Source organism: Anas platyrhynchos, chromosome 14 (assembly GCF_047663525.1).
Source record: "Anas platyrhynchos isolate ZD024472 breed Pekin duck chromosome 14, IASCAAS_PekinDuck_T2T, whole genome shotgun sequence".
Lineage (NCBI taxonomy): Eukaryota > Metazoa > Chordata > Aves > Anseriformes > Anatidae > Anas > Anas platyrhynchos.
The window spans coordinates 11,787,642-11,809,184 of record NC_092600.1 but is presented as its reverse complement, the minus strand read 5'-3'; the positions used below and the strand labels follow the sequence as shown (position 1 = coordinate 11,809,184).

General features: G+C 46.1%; 1 protein-coding gene across 8 annotated transcripts in view; it reads right to left on the bottom strand.

Annotated features, from left to right (window-relative positions):
• The window catches only part of NRG2 (neuregulin 2), a 172,687-nt gene that overhangs the window by 124,108 nt on the left and 27,036 nt on the right, over positions 1-21,543 (bottom strand). For 2 of the 8 annotated variants that reach the window (XM_027468097.3, XM_027468096.3), the window contains exon 1: positions 9,101-9,285. The exons of 5 other annotated variants lie outside the window; for them this stretch is intronic. The gene's annotated coding sequence lies outside the window, so the exon portion shown is untranslated. Of the gene's footprint in view, positions 1-9,100; positions 11,427-12,182; positions 13,035-13,867; positions 14,026-14,119; positions 14,248-21,543 lie in introns of those variants that run through there. One more of the 8 variants, XR_011803336.1, reaches the window with a different exon arrangement.

Sequence of the window (21,543 nt, the reverse complement as noted above, 5' to 3'; positions counted from 1 at the left end):
TGAGCAATTCTGTCCACATCTCCTTCTGCCCCTAGTCAGTCTGAAATATCTTTTCTACATGAGACTTTATGACACTGTTATATTTTTTCCTTGCACGATATATATACAGTAGAAATAACAGTGGCTTAATCTGTTCTTCCCAGTCCTATTGTTCTCTAATAACCTTCCGTAATTATCCAAAATGAAGAGCAGAGCAAAGCATCATTACTCAAATAGCTCAGTCTGTTTCCAGTTGGTTACTGACCCTATCTAGAAGAATCTGTTTCTGGTGAAGTGCCCGAGGAGTCAGTGATTCTCTCAATAGGGCAAGTACAGCAGCTCTGTTCTGAGATGGACACAGTTTGACCACTATTGTACCAGCAACAGAGAGCAAGCTCTCCCAAGCCTTCCAAGTGCTACACATCCCAAAACAGAAAGAAACAAAAATGCCATCTACAGTGACAAAGGGGAAAAAAATAAAAATACTTTTCCAGTGCCCTATTACAGACAAGCACAATTGCATTCACACAGGAAGCTTCATTAGCAACCTGTTAACTTTGGTGAGGTTGTGTGTTTTACTTTGCTTGGTTTGTTTTAATAAGACATATTGCCTCTTTCCAGACTGGTTTGTTTTGGCTTCCTGTGCCAGTGAGCCAGGGGAAAAAATATATCAAAAATATGAAGTTTTTTCCTCTAGCTTTCTTTCTTAAAGCTGCTGAAATGACACAGACCAACAGCAATCACCACCCTGTTCTTAATCCCTGGTTTGAATATGAGAAGTGAAACCGAAGTCCCTGAGAGCACACAGTTCAGTAAATTGAGCCACATGTGCACTGGTCTTTTGAAAGCCAAGAGATCTGAAGGAGGTTGATCCTCCAAACATGTGTTTATTCAGGGACCAAGAGAGTCCATTTCAGGAGAGAAGGTTGTTACAACTGCTCTTTTAATTTCAGATTCCTCACCATTGCTGTGGCTTTGTTGTACTTCCAGAGCTCACTACCCAGATTCCAGCACAAGTTGCAGTAACTTGACAAGTAGCATGGTATAGCTAAAGATTAAGGCTTAAGAGTCCAGAAAGCTGCTAAAGCAGATGGGAAGTCAAGGGGAAAAAAAGATGGGGGAATTTTATTGTGAATATGTATGAACACTGGGAGAAAGCAAAAGCAGGAGGGGGCAGGATGAAAATCTAATAACTGAACACTTTCTTTTGCAAAAGAAATGTAGTACTCTGGAAGTGCTGGTTGGAAGGCTCATTGAAGGATGGTATTCCTTCCTCAAGTGCAAGATTGGACCATCACAAACTACAGATATGATCACCTTTGTCTGGCTCCATCTATGAAAACTCCAAAAATGGAGATCCCCCAACTCTGGAAATCCCCACTGGCCCACACTCAGGCTATCCCACCTGGAGTAAGAGCTACCACAGACACACAGAACTTCAGGCTGACAGGACACATCTCCCAGTGTATGCCACCAGTGCTGAATGGTACTCGGGGCAGCAAAGGGACTAATAACCCTCATGCTTATTCCTGGACTACCCTTCACCATACAACCATAGCCTACTCCGCTCCCCAGAAAAGCAGCTACAGTCTCTTCTGCCATTTGATCCTGCAGGCTCTGGCATCCTGCCAAACTTTTGCATTGATGGAGGAAAAATAAGTATGCTGTAGTGTTTATAGAGATGGAGAGAATTAAAACCTTTAGTGAGCAGCTAGTAACCCAAACCAGAGGTGCAGGGCAGAGATTGTGTGTAATGGCAGCCAGAGTACAGAGTGGGATATTAAAAGCAGATTAGGATAATTTCACGTGCCAGACACCAGGAGAGATCTTGCAGTCCAAACATGCTTGAACTTGCTGATAAACCTGTTGCCTTCACTGGATAACCACCAAAGCAGGCTAAAAAGCTGGGGCTGCAAAGCAAACACCAGGCCTGATAACAGGCATTTAATATTTATTAGTGCTGGGTTATGAGCCCCTCTCTCTATACTTCTACCTTTGCTAACAGCATCAGCTCTTCTGTAATCCCACCAGGAGAGAGGCCTTTCCCTGGTCAAATGGTTTGTGTCAGGCTGACACCAGACGCCTCTGTGTCTCACTGAAAGGAGCAGTTTTATGGCCAACTGCCAAAATTAGTTTATAACCTGTGACTGGTACCAGCAATCGCTATGTCTGACTGAAGGGAAGGTGCCCTGATCTCAGGTCTATGATTATATATGTCAGGAGAAGAGCTAGCTGTATTATCAGGCATACTAATTTGGGATAGCTCACATTGTCATATTAACCCCTCAAACTCAGGACACACTGCAAAGAGAATATATTCTGTAGTGTACAGTGGGGAGAGCTACAGACACACTGCAAAGTGCCTGTCCTATTGTTATCCCAGCCTCAGCTGTACAGGCAGCCAATGGTCTGTTTTCATCAGAAATAGTCTCCTCTTTATCTACATCCTTCTCTTTGGACCTGAGCAGTTATTTCTGTAGACTGTTATGGCTTGTGGAAGAGCAGTGTTTTACATCTCCTAGTAGACAGCCTTAAGTGCTAAACAAGTCTTTGTTGTTCACACCAACACTAAAGTACTAGCCCTATTTTATACATCTGTTGTCATCATTAAGTGGTCTCATACCCAGGAAGTTAGTGACAGCATACAGCCAAAGTGGCACTGAAGGTAACTGCATCCTGGAGAGGAAGAGCAAGTAATAAAAGGACAAAAATTCTTGTTATACCCCTTTTAGATCCTCGATATACCCAAGTTAGATCAAGGTCAGATTCACCAGCCCATGGCCTATGGATCTAGAGAACTGCATTTTCTAGCACTTAGCACCTTTACAGAGAACAGGATGCCACACAAAGATGAAGCAAGTGAAGGACTGAAAACTGCAATGAGTTCAGAAGCTATCAATATAAGCATGAAGACTCAAGGAAAAGGGCCAGGGGAAAATGTGCCAACAGAATAAGAGAAAATCTATTGCATTCAGTAATCATAGCAAGCAAAATGGGCATACTTCGAAACTCACTTGGAGTACTGGAAAAGAGAATGCTGTTGAGTAATCATGAAATAAGAGGAAACTCACAGCAAGCAGATAAGGTCTGCAGAAGAACCTCTAGGGAAGTAAAGCCTTCTGGCAAAAGCAAGGCTGTGGCAGGAAGCTGGACATCCTCAGGACAGTCAGCTCCTTCTCCTCTTTTTCCATTGCTATACTAATGGAGATTGGACTTCCAAGACAAGTTGCTGACACAGAAGATCTGCACATAGCAGTACCCTGCAATGCTAAGCAGTGCAGCATAATGGTCCCCACCACTGTTTCAGCTTCTATTTCAATCTACCCAAGATGTAAACTGCTAGATGCCCTAGCATGACTGGATATCCTGTTGTAGTGCACCCTGGCCTGTCCCAGCCACCCACCACAAAACTTTCAAAGAAAACTTCACAGACAGGAAAGAAGAGAAGGATTTTGTCCAGCCCTTCAATACAAGATTATCTCTACCCATTCCACATGCTATAAAGCAGCCTTTCTGATACACTAATACAAGCAGAGTAGCTAGTATCTTTACTAATCCCACAGAGTTGCCCCATCATTTCATTCCAGCCTGATATCAACTACATTACCTGAAAAATAAGAATGCCAATGTAGGGGAGAAAAAAAAAAAAAGGGGAAAGGGAAAAAGAAAGGGAAAGAAAAAAAGAAAAAGAAAAAGAAGGGAAAAAAAAAAAAAAAAAGACTTTGCTTTAGAAGGGTATCTTGTTCAAAAAGTTCCAACACGGCCTTTCTACACCAGCCAGGGGTAATTGTTACTTGTATGTCAACATCCTCTTGGGCAATAGAAAGATGTATAAGAAAAGCCCACATATCCTGCAGGTTGTGTGCTCAACAGTGGAAGGACCATACTTTGTTGAATTTGACTGTTTCTCTAGAAGATGTAGCAATACCACAATAATAAACATTTGCAAGGTCATGTTTTGCTCTGTGATTTGTATCAATTACATAGCTAACCACTATACAGCACAGGGTAAACAAGGAAGGAGAAAAATGTTATGCACTCCATGTTTAAGTGATAATAAGAGACAATAAAACACTTGAAGAGCCTTTTTTTCCAAAGACCAGCATGCTCACTTTGCAGGGGTGGCTATAGCAGAAGGGCAATAAAAGTACAACAGGTCCAGACAACGGTATCCAGGAAGAGGCTAACAGAGGAGTCACAGTAGCCCCAGGAGGAGCAAAAAGATCCTTGCATAAGTTTGCCCAATGCCCTGGAGATACTAACTTAGAATAAACAGGAAGACTTTCTAAATGACCAGAATTATGATTTACTAGGTGCAACAAATTTGCTAGGAGAACCCAAAGTGAACCCAGGAAGGTAGCAGCCTGTTCTGGAAGACAAGTTTGTGTACTTCAGGGACATGGCATGGGCTGCAAGGTCCAGGGAGAGTGGAAAAATCAGACCTACAGAAAGTCTCAGCAATGCAGAGAAGCAGTTTTGGGGACACAAGGGCAAACTGGAACATATTGAGAACAATTTACCATGACAGGAATAGTGTAGGTGACGGGTAGGCTTACTCTCAGGAGTGCCTCAATGTGGAGGACTGGGGAGAACACAAACATAGGAAGTGACATGGATATGGGTGACTGACCCCAGAGGGAAAGCAGAAATGCCAATTTCTGAAAGGTAAGCTACGAGCTTTGGTGTGAATGCCACTTGGAAGGCTGAAATACAGGGAGAAAAAAAAAAAAAAAAAAAAAAGAAAAGAGCAATAACAGGTCTATCAGTATGTTCAAGAAGCAGGCCTTAAGCAAGCTCCCTTGCTGCAGAGGAAAAAGCAATAGGAACAGGAAAGCAGCAATGCAGCTGAATTATAAGATATTGGTGGAGTTCAGAAGGAAGCACTGACGGTTGGATTACAACAGGCAAGAGTTAACATCCACTTCACAAATACAAAGCTGAAAAGCCAAGACACTTAGATTTGGAGGAATACTTGAAGCAAGAAACTAAGGTTCTAAGCCCATAAGTTGTGAGAAGGAGATGGCATGTCCACTGCTCAGAGTTCCAATACACTATCAGCTGTCCTGGTTACATGTTGAAGGTCGCAAAGACCAGTGTGAGAAAAAAAAGCAGTAGCTGATGGAGCACAACTATTATCAACTACAAGAGGACAAGATTTAAACCTCAGATAAGGCAAGAGCAGAGTAAGCAGTTCTTTTGTATGTGAGAGGTTTCCAATGAGATGTGCTTGATAAGCCTTATCTCAGGGCATGGATACAGGTTGCTTGGTTTGCCAGAGGCAACCAAGTAGCCTTAGAAGGCCACAAGGAGAGCAACTGAAGTGCTGCTTTACAAAATGGAAGAAAAGACAATCTGGGGAATTACAGACCCATTCACTTAGTTTTCATTAACATAGACACTAGAGTCAAGAAAGGAAGGCTGTGGTAACTAAGGATAACTCTTCAGACCAGCTCAGCTTCCCTAGACTGCCAAGGGAAAGGACTTTATAGATAAGGAAAAGCAGTAGTTATCACTTCTTCATGTTAATAAGACCTTTGCTGTTTGTTTAGTGATAGTCTCCTAAATAAACTAAGGGAGAACATCTAGAAAATACATTCAGTGAGTAGTCATACTTACTGTCTTACAAAGACACATCAAATGAGGATTCACAGAGATGGTTTCTTGGTTCACCCTAATTAGCCCTTTTACTGACTGCCAGATAACAGAAAGGAAGCAAGTTTACTATTCACACAGATGATGCCAGCACAGAAGAGGCTGCCAGTATATCACGGGACAGGCTTTGGATTCAAACCAATCTCAAGAATTTGGGAGATTAAGTCAGAAAATAAATAAGAAACAATTGAGTCAGTGTGAATCCAACACACGAGATCCCAGCAGGGCAGTCAGTCCCACAAACAGGGAAGGGACAGAGAAGGATCGAGAAGGTATTGTAAAATGCAGCCTGCACATGGGGACCCCACAATGGAATGCACAGGTACAGACAAGGGAGTGGGATGGTAACTTCACTCTTCCACCTTGTACTAGCACAGACTTTGTCACAGTACCAGGTTCAGTTTTGGAGATGATACTTAAAGAAAATCATATAGATGCCTTCTACTTCCATAAGCCCACAACCTGCCCATAATTTCAGTCATGTAGGTAAATTGAAAAGCCCTAGATCATTTACACCTTGTAGCAAAGGTGTCCAGTTCTGGTTGTTAAAAGTGAACAACCCCAGCTCCCTCAGCCACTCCTCGTAAGACTTGTTCTCCAGACTCCTCACCAGCTTCGTTGCCCTTCTCTGGACACCTTGATATCCTTCTTGTAGTGAGGGGCCCAAAACTGAACACAGTACTCAAGGTGCAGCTGAACAGTCCCAGCTCTCTCAGCCTCTCTTCATATGAAAGATGATCCACATTCTTTAGCAGTTGTGGATCTAGTTTGCTTGGGGACTTCCTAACTTGCTCCAGACTCTTCCCTGTTCTCAGAGATCTGGGATTGATGAAAGATGGTCTTAATGGTAAAGGCTGAAGCAGCAAAGGCACTGAGTACCTCAGCCTTTTCCATGTTACTTGTCAACAGGTCCCCAGCACCATTCAGCAGCTCTTCCACATTTTCCCTACTCTTCCTTTTGCTGTGTATGTACTCGCACAATCCATTCTCATCACTCATCACATTCCTTACTAGATTCAAATCCAGATCATCCTTGCCTTTTCAAATCCTACCCCTGCAAGATCAAACAGCAACTCCATACTCCTCCTGGACCACCTGTCCCTGCTTCCACTGCTTGTACACCTCATTTGTATGTCTGAGTTTAGTTAGGAGGTCCTTAATCATCTATGCAGGTCTCCTGTTGCCTTTGATTCTTTAATCTCAGTTCTATCCCTTCCACTTTGGCTTACGTGGCCACAAAGTACAATTACATCTGGGCCAGGGCAATCCCAAGCACAAATACAGGCTGGGTGGAGAACAGATCGAGAGCAGCACTGAGGAGAAGGACCTGGGGTTTTGTTGATGAGAAGCTTGACATGAGCTGGCAATGTGCACTTGCAGCCCAGAAACCCAACCATATCCTGGGCTGCATCAAAAGAAACGTGACCAGCAGGGCAAGGGAGGTGATTCTCCCCCTCTGCTCTGTTCTTTGAGACCCCACCTGAAGTACTGTGTTCAACTCTGGGAACCCCAGAATAGGAAGGACATAGACATATTAGAATGAGTCCAGAGGAGGCCCACAAAGATGATTAAGGGACTGGAGCACCTCTCCTATAAAGAGAGGCTGACAGAATTGGAGTTGTTCATCCTGGAGAAGAGAAGGCTTCAGGGACACCTCATTGCAGCTTTCCAGTACTTAAAGGGGGCCTACAAGAAAGCTGGAGAGGATTTTTTATGAGGTCATATAGTGATAGGACAAGAGGAAATGATTTTAAACTAAAAGAGGGGAAATTTAGGTTTAATATTAGGAAGAAATACTTCACTATGAGGGCAGTGAGGCAGTGGAACAGGTTGCCCAGAGAAGCTTTGGATGCCCCATCCCTGGAGGTGTTCAAGGCAAGGTTGGATGAGGCCCTGGGCAACCTAGTCTACTGGGTGGCACCCCTGCCCATGGCTGGGGGGTTGAACTAGATGATCTTTACGGTCCCTTCCAACCCAGAACATTTTATGATACAATGATTCTATGTATAAACATTTGCTTCTTCTTCATGTCTGCAACTAGGTCTCTTTATGGGTATAGCTTCACTACTGCAAGCCACATTGTCTAATGCCAATGTCCAGCCCACCCGCTAGATTTATCTGATGTCCTATTGAGCTCTCTAACACAACAGATCTTCTTCAATCAACCAATGATGGCATTTGCCCGTATTCATTATGTAAGCAGAGCAGATGGAAAAATCACAAAGTAGTGGTAGCTAAGGCTCCCCTCTTACCCTATTCACCCATTTAAAGCCTTGCTGCACAACATGATATGTTTCAACACCTGCAGTGATAAATAGTAGCACAAACCAGGAACAAACACTTGGTCATGTTTATCCTCAAGTGTTCCTTGGTCGCACTGCAACCCACAATAGCGTTCGTTAACAAGTGTTAGACATAGTTACAAATTGCAGCAAACACAAATGCTCCGTCAGTGTTATTGCAGATTTCATTAATGATGATCCTTCGCATTTCAGCAACAGCCATTCAAGGATCTGAAAACATTTATATGACTCTGTGAGCCAAGTGTCACACTCCATGTGTGAGCCAGATGTTCACAACATCGTTTTACAAACAAGGGAACGAAGTTCACAGGACTGACTCCAGACCCCTTTCCTCCTGCTGAGTAATCCACTGCCCACCAACTAGTCATAGGGGAATTATCCAATTCATGACAAGGCAGGATACCATTATGGTCTCTTTGTTTCCTTGCATTGTCTCTATTCCCTTGTTCCTCATCTTGTGTTTAGATTCTAGGCCTGGAGGGATACCTCTGAATGTGTCCATTGCAGCACAGCATGGCACATAGATGCAACTTAGCATTACTCAGTACGGCAATGTAAGTCAAAAGGGCACCAAAATCTGGTTAACAGAGAGGCCTTCAGTATCTCCATCATATCTATATGTATGTCAAACCAGGCTCCTCACAAACAGAGCAAGCTTGGTTAATTTGCAGTAGCAGCAAAGCCAACATTGCTCTCCACCAGAGCATACAGTGCCCGTACTTGGCAGAGCCCTGGCTCCTTTCAAAACTGCAATTTCAAAACCCAAAAGAAAACAATTCCCACTTAGCAAACTGAACTTTTAAAAGTTCTTAGCACCTCCCTCTCCTCCCAGACTTTCCTGGCTGAGCTGGATGAGAGCTTTCATTTCATCTAGAGAAACATCTATGTTTACAAAGCTGAGGAGACTGCAGCATTTCTCCTATATCCCACCTGCCAAACCACTCTACCAGCTGTGTCACTGCATCATGTTTTTACAAGATTAGAGAAAAATCACGTCCTGCTCCCTCTAGTGCCAAGCTGAGCACATTTAAGCAGTCTGGCCCCAACTCACAGCACCACTGCAACTCTTGTTTTTAGGATCGACAAGATTTTACACAGGACCCAATGAAACTCATTCTTTTCTATCTAGTCTCTCTCTCTCACATCGTCAGTAAACCCAAACCTACCTTACTGTTCTCTCTGAAGTTGCTGTTCTGTGAGGACAGGTCTCATCAAGATCAAGAGGCTGTTAACACGATTTGAAGAGCTCCACCAGTCCTCAGTTCAAATCTAGTCTGAGCTGGGAGTGACCTCAGCATAAAAGCGCTGGGCAGCCTTGGTCACCTGAGCAGGGTCATCACATGTCCACTCTGCAACTGGCACGAACTGACCAGATAAAAGCAAGTACAGGAACCAAAAGCAGCTATGTAGCACAGAACAGCTATAACCCAACCAGGCATTCCAGCTCCCACATTCATTCCACGGGCAGCAGAAGGTTGTTAGACCCCAGGTCTAGTCACTATAAGCTAGAAACAAAAATGGATATTGCAGCTTCATGGATAAAAGCAGATTGTGCTGTGCAAAGAAAACAAATCAGGGGAGGTTGAAGTTAACATAGCCATTCCCTTTTTTCTTGTTCTAGACTATTAAGTAGCACAGATGGAGATCCAGTGTCCCAGGTGGACAGGCAAACCATGTACCAAGATATTAGGATCATCTCACTTCTGTACACCCTGATGCAGACAGCATAACAGCTCTGCACAAGTCTTTTATATTCGTTTTCAAATCAAGAAAATATAAATTAATAGCTGAAGAGGAAGGGGACATTTCTTTCTATAACTTTTCCAGTTTCACGGTTTATCCATCTCTCCTATTATTGTAAGCAAATAACCTGCAGCTGTACCAAAGTCTTCTGGCTCAGAAATATAGCAATGCGTGGAGCAATAAAGCCTGACAGCCTTTTTCAGTACTGGCTGGTGCACACACATACACCTAACTACCTGCATGTCTCAGCAGTCCCTTTCACCAGCTCTAGGTTTTGTCCTGCAAACACTCACCTGAAGCATGCAATTAACTTTCCCTTTCTTGGAAAAATGTTTGCCCTCTGAAACCACCTATACAAGTGAAAAAAGGAGGGTACAGGCACTGGGACGCCAATCATGCAGCAGCTCACTTGCAAGACAAGATGCAGGCAGGCAGGCATGGTGCTGGCTCTCCCTAGACAAACGAACAGCTGCAGGTAAGGGCCTAACCCTGCATGACTCTGAGCTCCAGGACTGGTGTCTCAGTCCCTGCACATGCCTGTATGGCATATACTCATCCTTGGACTTTATCAGAGAGGCTTGCCAGGAGCCTTTGCAGGTACTGTGGTCCCCTCTTCCATGCATCCCATCACACAGCTAAACCCATCTTCAGTGAAGCCACAAACACGAGCAAGATAAAAATTAGTTTTATCCCCTTCAGTTATGGGAAGTCTATATAGGGCCTGAAAGCACTGTCACCTCAGCCTGAATTTGTAAGAAGCCTGAAAAAGCCGTTCTGAAAGGGAAAAGCCATATTGACAGTGCTCAAAACACCATCCTACCCACACCGTGACTTCTTGGGGCAGGGAAGGATGGATGTATAACGTAACTACTGCCAGCCCTCACCACTTCTGCAATGCTGGCTTCTTCAATTCACTTCACCTGCCTTATAACAAAGAAGCCCCTGCATAAACTCCCCCTCAGACCTGACAGCAGCAGGACCGAGCCAGCAAAGCAGGCAGGACAGTTCCTAGAGGACAGGGAATGGTGGGTGGGAGAGACTGACAGAGGCAAGGATGGAAAGAAATCATCTGCTGCTGTTCCTGGGAGCAGCTGCAGAGGATGGCGATGCTGGGTGTGCTTGTTTAACATCACCTATTTCTCAGCCCTAGAGATATTTAAAGTAATAACAATATAAAAATAAATAAATAAATAAAACAATCACAGTACCACAGCATCTGTGTCCTCTGCAGACAGGAAGACAGGAAAAGCAAGCTGTGGCCAGGTGTCCTTGGACGCAGGAGAATATTTCTGCTGGGCTGGGTGATGATGACAGGAGAGCAAACTGGGAGAATAGGCTGCTGCACAACAGGCTGTCACCAAGATGAAGGGACACAGTGTGCAATACGCTGTCCCCAGGACGAGCACATCACATGCTGACTCCCAGTGAGGCAGAGCAGGAAAGGAATATGCAGAGCCCTTACACACATGTGATACACCACCTCCCAGTAGGATACCAGAGACTTGCCAAGAGGAACAGTCTGCATGCACTGCACTGACTTCTGGCAGGGCAGGGCTACAGGGTGACACAAACTAATGGGACATGTGGGACACATCTCCCAGCAGGACACATTAACATCTGAATCCAGGCAGGCAGGGCTAAGGTGTGATCCACCAGCTCCCAGATGATACGGATGGCCAGCAGGATACACTGATGAGCTGACTCCCAGCAGCACGCTTGTGATGCACTGCCTCCTCGTGGACCAGAGCCCTACAAGATGCAACAACTCCCAGTAGGACACAGGACTCCCTGATTCCCAGCAATACCACAACATGACACACCAAATCCCAGCAGAACATGAGCAACACAACTCCTAGCAGGGCAGGACCAGTGTGCAAGGCACTAGCTACCACAAAGGTATGAGCAAAACACACTGAATCCCAGCAGGGCACGTCTAATGCACCAACTCCCAGCAGGACACCTGTGAAGCACTAACTCCCAGCAGGAAATGTGCAGAGCAGTAACTCCCAGTGGGACGTACCTGATGAGGTAACTGCGAGTGGGACAAGCGCAATACAGTGACTTTCAGCAGGACACGTGTTGCACTGGCTCCCACCAGGACACCTACAGTGCACCAGTTCCCAGTGAGACATGCAATGCAATGACTCCTAGCGAGGCTGGGTCAGGGGTGCCACAGGTTTCTGGCACAACTTGTAGGAAGCACCAGTTGCTTGGAGGACAGGTGCCATGTGTGCTACACCAGCTTCCAGTGGAAAGCACTTGTGAGCACTTGTGCCGTGCTCTCCATCCAGAACTGTGGGGACTGCCTTGGCAGAGATAAAGTGCAGGGACAGGACAGGCTGTGTGGCTGTGGAACAGGGACACCATAGCAGGGCTTCAAGTGCCACCTAGTGGGGGACGGAAGATGCTCAAGGGCCACCCGTCCCTGAGACCTGGGTGCTGTGGGGCACAGCAGACCTGCCCCAGACAGGCCAGCCTCTCTTGTCCTCACCCTGCCAGACCTACCTGCCTCCAGCAGCTATCCCAGAACCACGCTGGGTCAGCTGGCCCTGCCAGCCTGCCTCCCACACTGGTTCATTCTGGAGGTTGTATAAAGCAGCTCCATGGGAGGGACAGAGGAATTTACTCCAGGTGCAGTTTGTTAATCACATCAAGCGCAGTCCTGTCAAGTCCCTGAGTTTCTATCCAGCAGTGTGAGCACGGAAACAGCTGCTCAGTTCTCCATAGTGCCTGTTCATGAGCTGCAGCACACAGAAAGCATTAAAGCCACTGTAATAAGAGGATGTTTCAAGAAAGCAGCCCAAATTATTCCATCTTTGGAGGCACGTTCCGCTTGATGCATTTCTTATCTGCACAGTTACCTGCAAATTTTCCCTTATCTGTGTACATTAACTCTGACACTTAAAGTCATGCATATGCAAGAATGTACCGCAGACACATGAGCCAAAGAAAACACTGGCATGGCAAACAGCTCATTTGACTGCATACGTTTTATTTTATAGGATTTCTTCCCCCCACAAAAAAAAAAAAAAAAAAACAGACCAGAGACTCTGGGAGGTAGAATTGCAACCAGGGCTATAAAGGTGCAGTACAGAGCTCTGTGAAAGTTTACACATGGGAAGTCTCAAAAGAAGTAACAAATGCAATTGAAAATATGCAGGCAGAGGGGTGGGATTTGCAATCCTGATGCAGGTGAATGCAATTTTTCTTTCCATCTCTCTATCCAGCAGGCGACAGTCAATCTCTTAAGCTGCATCTGCATTCATGTACAGCTGTTTAATCACTTGACATTTTCTTCTGTTCCATCTGTATTATCAGTCTCTTCTTTCCTCACATGTCTCAGCCTGAAAATAATCCCTAGGATATTAAAGAGAAAACCATGACACCTTGTGGAAAAGATGAATCCTTCTCCGGATAAAGGCATCTTCATGAATACCAGTGTCTCACCCACGAGGTCTGGCCAATGTAGTGTTGCCCAGGCAGTTAAAACAAACTAAATAAGGCCTAAAAAAATCCCTCTAAATTCCCAGTAGACAACCCAGGTTCATCTACTGATCAAACACAGCCCCTCTTCACTCAGAGGATCAGCTACCAGATTTTTGTTGGCCTTAATCATGATTAAGCTGAGCATCTCTCCAGGGAGTTTTTCCAGAGAAATCAAATCCCTGCAAAAATTAAATCATCTGCAAGATGCTCTATTTTCCTCATGATCCACCCTGAGATCAAGGCAAGGGGCGGGACTAGAAAATCAAGCCCATAATAGTGATGGTCTTGGCTAAGCTGAATCCCAAACAGATCTGCAGTGGTACATGGGACAAGTTGAGGAACTGGGACACAGGAGATACATTCTAAAAAGACGGCCACTGAGTTCAAGACAACAGGAGAGAAAGAACTAACTAAAAAAGTCCTGTCTATCATTAAAAAGGCTATCAGTAAAATTCAGGGCCTAGACTAACTAATGGGTTGGGCACTTCTCTCCAGACAGGAACCTGTATGAAGTCAGGACACCAGATGAGGCTCAGTTATGCCCAGAAAGGCAAATCACATCCCACTGGGCCACACACTCCCAAGCCCTCGTTCCCTAGGACAGTCCCTTCTCACCTACATCAAAAATCGTTCAAGATCCCAATTAAACACCAGCTGGTCCCCAAGCACTGAAACTGAAAGCTGTTCTCTTCCCATGAACTCACCTCCTCAGCTCTCACAAGTGCCAGCTCCCAGCCTACTGCCTATGTTAAAAGCAGAAGAATTTGGGATTGGAGAAGTCAAGTGGGCTGTGGTGATCCAACAGGCTTTCTCAGGACTAGTGTCCTCCAAGAGCTGCCCTTTCTTCTGGGAGCAGCAAGCCCTGAAAGAAATGAAAAAGATGAGGCCAAACATCAGTCTCAAAGATGAACTTCTCCAGCCACTTAGGATCAGATCATTATTTTAAGCGCACTTACATGAGAGAAAGAATAGCTTGGGAACTGCTAAGGAGAAACTTGTCTAGATCCCCTTCAGGTCACTGAGCATGTGCAGGACAGCAGAAGCATCTTCAGGCTCTTGGCTCTGTCAAATTTTGGTGGCAAAACTGAAAAATGTGGTAGAAGACATTTTCATTTTGCAAATTTTGCCGGCCTGTCAGGACACGCTGGTGATGATGAGCTGCAGAGAGACTGGGGCAGGCAGCAAGGAAAGCTGGGCTGAGTGCAGGTGGGGATGGCCAGTATATGGTGGGAAAGAAAGGAGAAGGCTGAAAGAGATGTGAACATAGTAGAGCTAACACTGTTACTAGGAGAGGGGAGGACTAGAGAAAGGTGTTGTTGGGATGGGAGGATTATCAGCTCCCAGAAGGGCCCAGGGAGAGTCAGACCCATCTGAGAGCAGCAGCAGTCAAGTCCTTGATAGTTCATGGCCTTTCTCCAGGACAAAGAAAATAGTGTGAAATATGTGAGGCCAGCTGGTCTTCTGTGTTGCACAGACAGGCAAGCCCTGCTTTCCTCAGCAAAAATATCCAAAGGCTGACACTACCATGCTTCAATGTGACAGCTGGCATCTGCATAGGCCAGGGTCCCTCATCGTGACAGTCATCATCTAAATCCCAAGGAAGTCATTAACATCTGCCATATGGCTCTAGAGAGGGCTTAAGGGGAATGAAACAGGTAACCCAAACATGACCCAAGAGATGAGGGAGTTTCCCTCCTGACAGATGGTGGCTCTTCTTCCTGGATATCATCTAGATCAGTCTAAATCTTAGGCCCTACATCAAAATGTTTCAGGTCTCAAAATGGACCCCTCCAAGGAAACTGAGGTCTCCTCAGACTTACTTGCCCAAACAGTCTGGGACACTGCTCATTGGGGAGGCAAGAGGAATATCTGGGATGTACAGGAAGGAGGGCTCCAACAAACATGTTTGGAGGGTACCGGGGCACTGCTGTACTCCCTCTAGGTATGCTTATACCATCTCAAGGATTTGATTCCTGTCTTGCTCCCCGGTCCCAGTTCCTCACTATCCTTCCACACCACAGGTACATCTTTCTGCACATGGTCTCTCGTTCAGAGGAGATAATTTTAGCCTCTTCTAGCTGGCAGATCACTGTACATGGGTCAGATCATGCTTGGGCTCCCACACCTCTTTGTGCTCATAAGAATCTGGGACTGTTCAAACCCCAGCAATTACCGATGATGTCTCAGAGCCAGTGAGCACTACATGGGGATCAGAGGAGACCTAGGCCAAAGATTACGCAGTGTGGAAGTGCTCATCCCCATGCATCGTGAACTTCATTATGAGCTGTCCCTGATTCCCATGCTGCATAGGAAAAAAGTACCCTTGGAGATGAAGCTCCAGTCCCAGCCCTGGAGGAAGCTCAAGCATCCTGACCTACCATAAAAGTTGTACTGGGTCAGACAGTCTGCCAAGGCTGGTGCTCTTCCTCAGCAGTGGTAGGTAAGTTGGTACAATGTGAGCAGAGTGATCCCACCCCTGACAGAGCCTTCCCAGCTGGCTGCAAACTGCTCCTCAGCGCACCTCCCGTGCTGGTGGCTGGTGCCTTGCAATGCCTAACAGCTCTGCTCAAGAGGTTACAACTCATTTAGACTCCTGCCTTTCAACAGAAAGTGAGAAATCCCAACATAACTCATCTGTAAAGATGTCAGGGTATCTTTAAAAGCTTTTCGGTGAGAGGTTGCGTATAAATATCTCCAAGTTTAATGTTGCTTCTAACCAGTGTTGAAATTAAGCAGTGTGCAAGGCATCCCACCTTTCTCTGTGCAGCACTGGGACCCTACAGACAAAGAGCAGACCACCTCCCGATGAGCAGCAGAGTAGCAAAACCTGAGGCTGATGTCCTCCAAATCAACATGACACAAACCCCGCTTGTCTCCAGAGGATTCCAGCAGACAGCTCTTAATTTACGTCTTCTACACAGTGACCACCAGTCAAAATGGATTGATGCTAGCCTTTAACCTACCTCAATACCTCGTTGCTCCACAAACTAGAGAAGGACTAATGTCTGTTTGTATTTCAGCACAAACACACAATCTCAGGCAACCTGTCATTGACAATATTTTATTCTTGAATACTGAGGACCTGCTACCAAGGTAGGCACCAGCTCACTGCTTTCTGAGAACAAAGGGAAAAATATATGAAGAAAACAGCTCAGTTTGAACTGTATTCTTCTGAGCATTTGCCATTCCCTATAATTAATTATATCCCTAAAATACACAAGAAACTAAGAAAAACAACAGCCACAAGCTAAGATGACTGTACTGATTCCAAAAAGCTTTTATCTCTTTGCAATGAATAAATAACTCTGACGTAACTACTTACAACAATTTTTCATCAGATGTCTGAGCATTAAACTCCTTTTCCAGACCTGCTGTGATACAGCTCTCAGCAAATGCACTGATGGAAAACCACTGGCACCATTCACAAATGTGTCTAAAACCCACCACAAAAATCCAGGAAAAAAACATTCCAAGGATCTACCCACTTCTTTCTATAGCAATGCCACCTTGCAAGTCTCAGCATCTCTGTGTGCAGTCCATTGGTATTTTAGCCTACATCTTCAACACAGAAAGCACAAATACTGCTTTTTCAAGGACAGACAGGAGGTCAAAAGCTGGGTGAATATTCCCAAAATCCCTCAGACATCCTGAGTTTGAAAAGAAACCCAGAGCATTCAAATTCACCCTTCCCAGATGCACGGCAGACTCAGTTTGTAACCAACCTGATGCTGCTGGCTAATGGACACTATCTCCAGATATCTGCTCAAATGGAGTCAGAATCTGGTGATTTCATGTGTTACTAGCCTCTAGCTGCAGGAAAATGGCAACAATTAAACAGGCTATGTCTGCACTAACAATCAGCCCTTTTCAGAGAAGGAAGCTGTTTCTTTTGTATTGGGCAGCCCATATTGCCATCACTTAATCAGGCTGAGATTTAAGGAAGCCCGCTGTGAGATGACACAGATTGCTTCCTCCCTCGGGAGCTGGCAAACACCATGGTCAGTGTGTAACTGGCAACCTCCACAAAAAGTGGCCCCATTACACACAACAGCTGAATCCTGCTCTTCATTCCTTGCTTGCACTTGGTCTCTGCAGACCTGGACTTGGATCAAGGGCCACCCCACATGTTGACCGCTCTCTTCATATATCAGAAGTCTTACCTGGCCACAGCATATCAAGCAGAGGTGATGACAGAGAGACTGTATAGCTGTTCATGCATCTCTTTTGCCTCCCACGTCAGCCCAGTAGATAGAGCCTTGTCTAGGTGTGGATGAAACCATCTGCTCAGTGTCTGGCAGCTCCGGACAGGCAAAGGGAAGACTGCCACTTCCAGCTGCCCAATTGTGCTGAGCAGCAGAGCTGGAAGTCGGGGAGCTCTGGCAGAGGGGGACTGTGAACATGGAGGGGAAAGGACAAGAGTTCGTTCCCCAAGACAGTACCGGTACAGAGCACCAGGATCAGGTCAAACAGTTCCAGACAGCTGGGACCTTTTGATCCCCCTCCTTCCAGCCCTCTGTAAAAGCAGCAAATACCCTACAAGAAGCCTTGGTGTGGCACTGTGTCTCCAGACTGTACAAGTTTACTAGTGCCCTGGATTTAAACTCATTTCAGGTGTTTAGCTATCTAGCTGGAGCTAAACAGCATGTCTCATTGACAAGCTCAGGAAGTGTGGCTTAGATGAATGGGCGGTGAGGTGGCTTGGTAATTGGCTGCATGGCAGAGCTCAGAGGGTTGTGCTCAGAGATGCGGAGTCTAGTTGGAGGCCTGTAGCTAGCAGTGGTCCCCAGGGGTCAGTACCAGGTCCAGTCTTGTTCAACTTATTTATAAATGACCTGGACGACGGAACAGAGTGCACCCTCAGCAGGTTTGTGGATGATACAAAGCTGGGAGGGGTGGTTGATACCCCAGGTGGCTGTGCTGCCATTCAGAGGGCTGGAGAGCTGTGCAGAGCGGAACCTGATGAAGTTCAACAAAGGCAAGTGCAGGGCCCTGCACCTAGGGAGGAATAACCCCAAGCACCAGTACAGGCTGCGGGCTGACCTGCTGGAGAGCAGCTCTGGAGAGGGACATGGGGGTCCTGGTGGACAGCAGGCTGACCATGAGACAGCAGTGTGCCCTCGTGGCCAAGAAGATCCTGGGGTACATTTGAAAGAGTCTTGCCAGCAGGTCCAGAGAGGTGATCCTCCCCCTCTATGTGAGGCCACACCTGGAGTGTTGTGTCCAGTTCTGGGCTCCTCAGTACAAGAGGGACATGAAGCTACTGGAGCAAGTCCAGAGGAGGGCTACTAAGACAATGAGAGGACTGGAGCACCTGTTGTATGAGGACAGGCTGGGAGAAGTGGGCCTGTTTAGGCTAGAAAAGAGAAGGCTGAGGGGAGACCTCATCAATGTATATAAATATCTGAGGGGAGGGTGTCAAGAGGATGGAGCCGGTCTCTTTTCAGTTGTGCCCAGCAACAGAACAAGAGGCAACGGGCACAAACTGAAGCACAGGAGGGGGCACTTCTCTACTGGGAGGGTGACAGAGCACTGGAACAGGTTATCCAGAGAGGTGGAGTCTCCTTCTCTGGAGATATTCAAAACCCGCCTGGATGCCATCCTGTGCAATGTGCTCCAGGTGATCCTGCTCAGCAGGGGGGTTGGACCAGATGATCTTCAGAGGTCCCTTCCAACCTCGGCCATTCTGTGATTCTGTCTTCTCACGTGGACCTAGCAGGGTTTCAGCAGCCTTACTCCAGTTTGGGTAAAGCTGTTGTTAAGATGCAGAAATTAGGCACACAGAACCCCCAGTCACATATACCTCCAAACCATCTCCCATGCTAATAGAGGAGACAGGATGTCCCAGGCTACAGACTTATTAGCCCCATCACCCCACACCTCAGTGCACTTCCAGACTGCCTGGCAGCTTCTGCCTTTGAATCCCAATCCCAAAGCTTACCTTGGAAAACACTTTGCCCAGCTCAGAACCTGCCATTACTACATGCCCAAAGTCTCTGCTGCTTTAACAGACTGGCTCCTCAAGTTGTACATATGACTTTGCACAAACACTGCAACTATTGCAATCAATGAGAATGTCTTCATTAGCCTCCCTAGGCCTGGACCTGCTCCAAGATACAGAGTTACACAGGATGCCGAAATGCTGCACCTTGCACCAGGCAACTCTTAGTCGGAACTTAGGCTACAGCCCTCCAGATGCCCTTCCACACCCATTTTGCAGACTAATCACCCCCCAAACAAGAGTTCAGGGAGGAATCCCCTACCTAGAGGGAGGTCTTGAATGACATGCAAAATCTCCCAGTACCTCTCACGCAGATGTTTCTGGGGAGGTCTGGGACAGTCCCTTGTAAGATGTGCTACCTTGCCAGGAGCCTCCAGACCTGTCTCCCTGCATAGCCATATCCCAGCACACAGCTCATTACTTCTCCTAGATGGCTGTTCTGAATGCTCCATGACCTCTCACAATTCCCATCACTTATGTTCATTTAAGAGGATATAGCTAGCTTTTAACAGGGTTCCTCACCTCTTAACAGCTTAAAGCATAAGGAGACTTCATAAATATGGGTGAAAGTGGGAATCAGAAGGCCTTTAGGACTGGTCTGCAAATCATGAAATGGAAATTATGGTGCTGTGGCAGAGCCCTTTCAAGTCTCCAGGTCTGTGTCCAGATCCACTGCTGTTACAACTTATTTGAGCACTGGCTATTCTTGAGCCACTCATTAGCATCCCTGAATGGCTTGTCTCTGCAACCTGGCAATCAAGACAAGCAAAAAAATACTTTGTATAGCACAAGGAATCAACTGGAAGCTGCATCAAGCCCTTGATAACATTGTCCAGCAAGAGATGTCCTTCATTGGCTTCCCTTCCACCGGGAAACAAGCCCATGGGATATTCTTTGAAGTCACCCAAGGAGCAGGAAACAGTTTTCGAAGGGAAAATTTCATCAGTTTTCCCTGAAGACATTGCTTATGATAATTAAAAAGTATATGTTTACAGGGCAGCTACACAGGCATGACCATGAAGAGCAGGGAGCTGTGTGTCCAGCCACTTCCTGTGACAAACATAAGAAAATTGCTTTATTGGTGTCAGTTCTGCCAAAGTAGAGGGAATTCCCATAGAGGGAATGAGAAAGCTCTGACAGGGAGATCCAGCTACACAGGAGACAGGAACAAGCAAGAAACTAGCAGGGCACCACTACAACTAACAGCTTCTCTCACCTCCCACAAGCTCGGGATATGAGGGAGTATCACAGGGTGGAATAAAAACAAGGACAAGTGCATCCGCTTTCTGAACATCCCCTGACTTCACCAACTTCACCTTATCAGTTGTACTACTAGAAATAGATGCAAGGGAATGCATTACTACTACCAGAGAAAACTTTGATCGCAGAATCCCTTTCAACACAGAGCTGAGCATCTCATCTCAGGTACATTTCTCCACACCACTGTGGCATGAGGAGCTTCACCCTGAGCAGTTAGAGCTGATGCGGATTGTTTCTGAAGAGCATCGTGGCCATCATCAATGACAGGTGATGCCCTTAAGCCACAGGTGAAAATAATCACTTAATGAGTCCTCAATTATGACCTGAGAAATTGTTAGGCATAGAAAAAAAGCCATTTGTCTGAGCTTGAGACACCAGCCCTCATCTCCTCTACCTTGATTTCCCCTTCACAGTTTTCCAAGCACCTGCGAAAAAGCCATGCCAGGCTCACATCAGCAACAGCATGGGAGCTGACAGACCTCGTCATTTCCTCCCCATCTGCACTGATACCACGTCTGAGCTGTCACCAGGTCTCTCCTGTCCCACTTTTCTGTGACTGGATATGACTACACAGGAGCGAGGGCCTCAGAGACTCTGGGACTAACACACAGTTTTCTAGGACAGCATGCTCCAATTGTGAACTCCAAAGAGCATGCTGAATGTAATGGAGAGCCAGCTCCTGCCCGGGGAAAGTTTGTAGCACCACCCAAGTCAGCTTTAGGACCCTGCTCTGTCCAACAGCAAACCATCCCTTCTGCAGGGCCTATTAGCAGAATTTTGTCCCTCCTGGGAATGCTCTCCTTCCTCCAGACCTTCAGGAATGAAAGAGCTATGAAGGTCTCACCATGCAGAAGTCATCACATGAAAACCTTTCCATGAACCTTGACCTGTCATGACCTCCAGCAGCCCACGAAGGGCAGAGAGCAGACCAAAGCTGAGGTTTCCTCAATCTTCTCACACCTCTTCCAGGAAGCCTTGTGCTAGGAGAGGAAGGGATATCACTCTCTTCAGCCTCTCTGGAGCACTTTGGAAGGCAAGTTTGTGTATCGTTTTAGATAGATCCTTCCCAATACCCATAACCTTTTATGATGGGATGATAAGAAGGGCACAATTTGATAAATG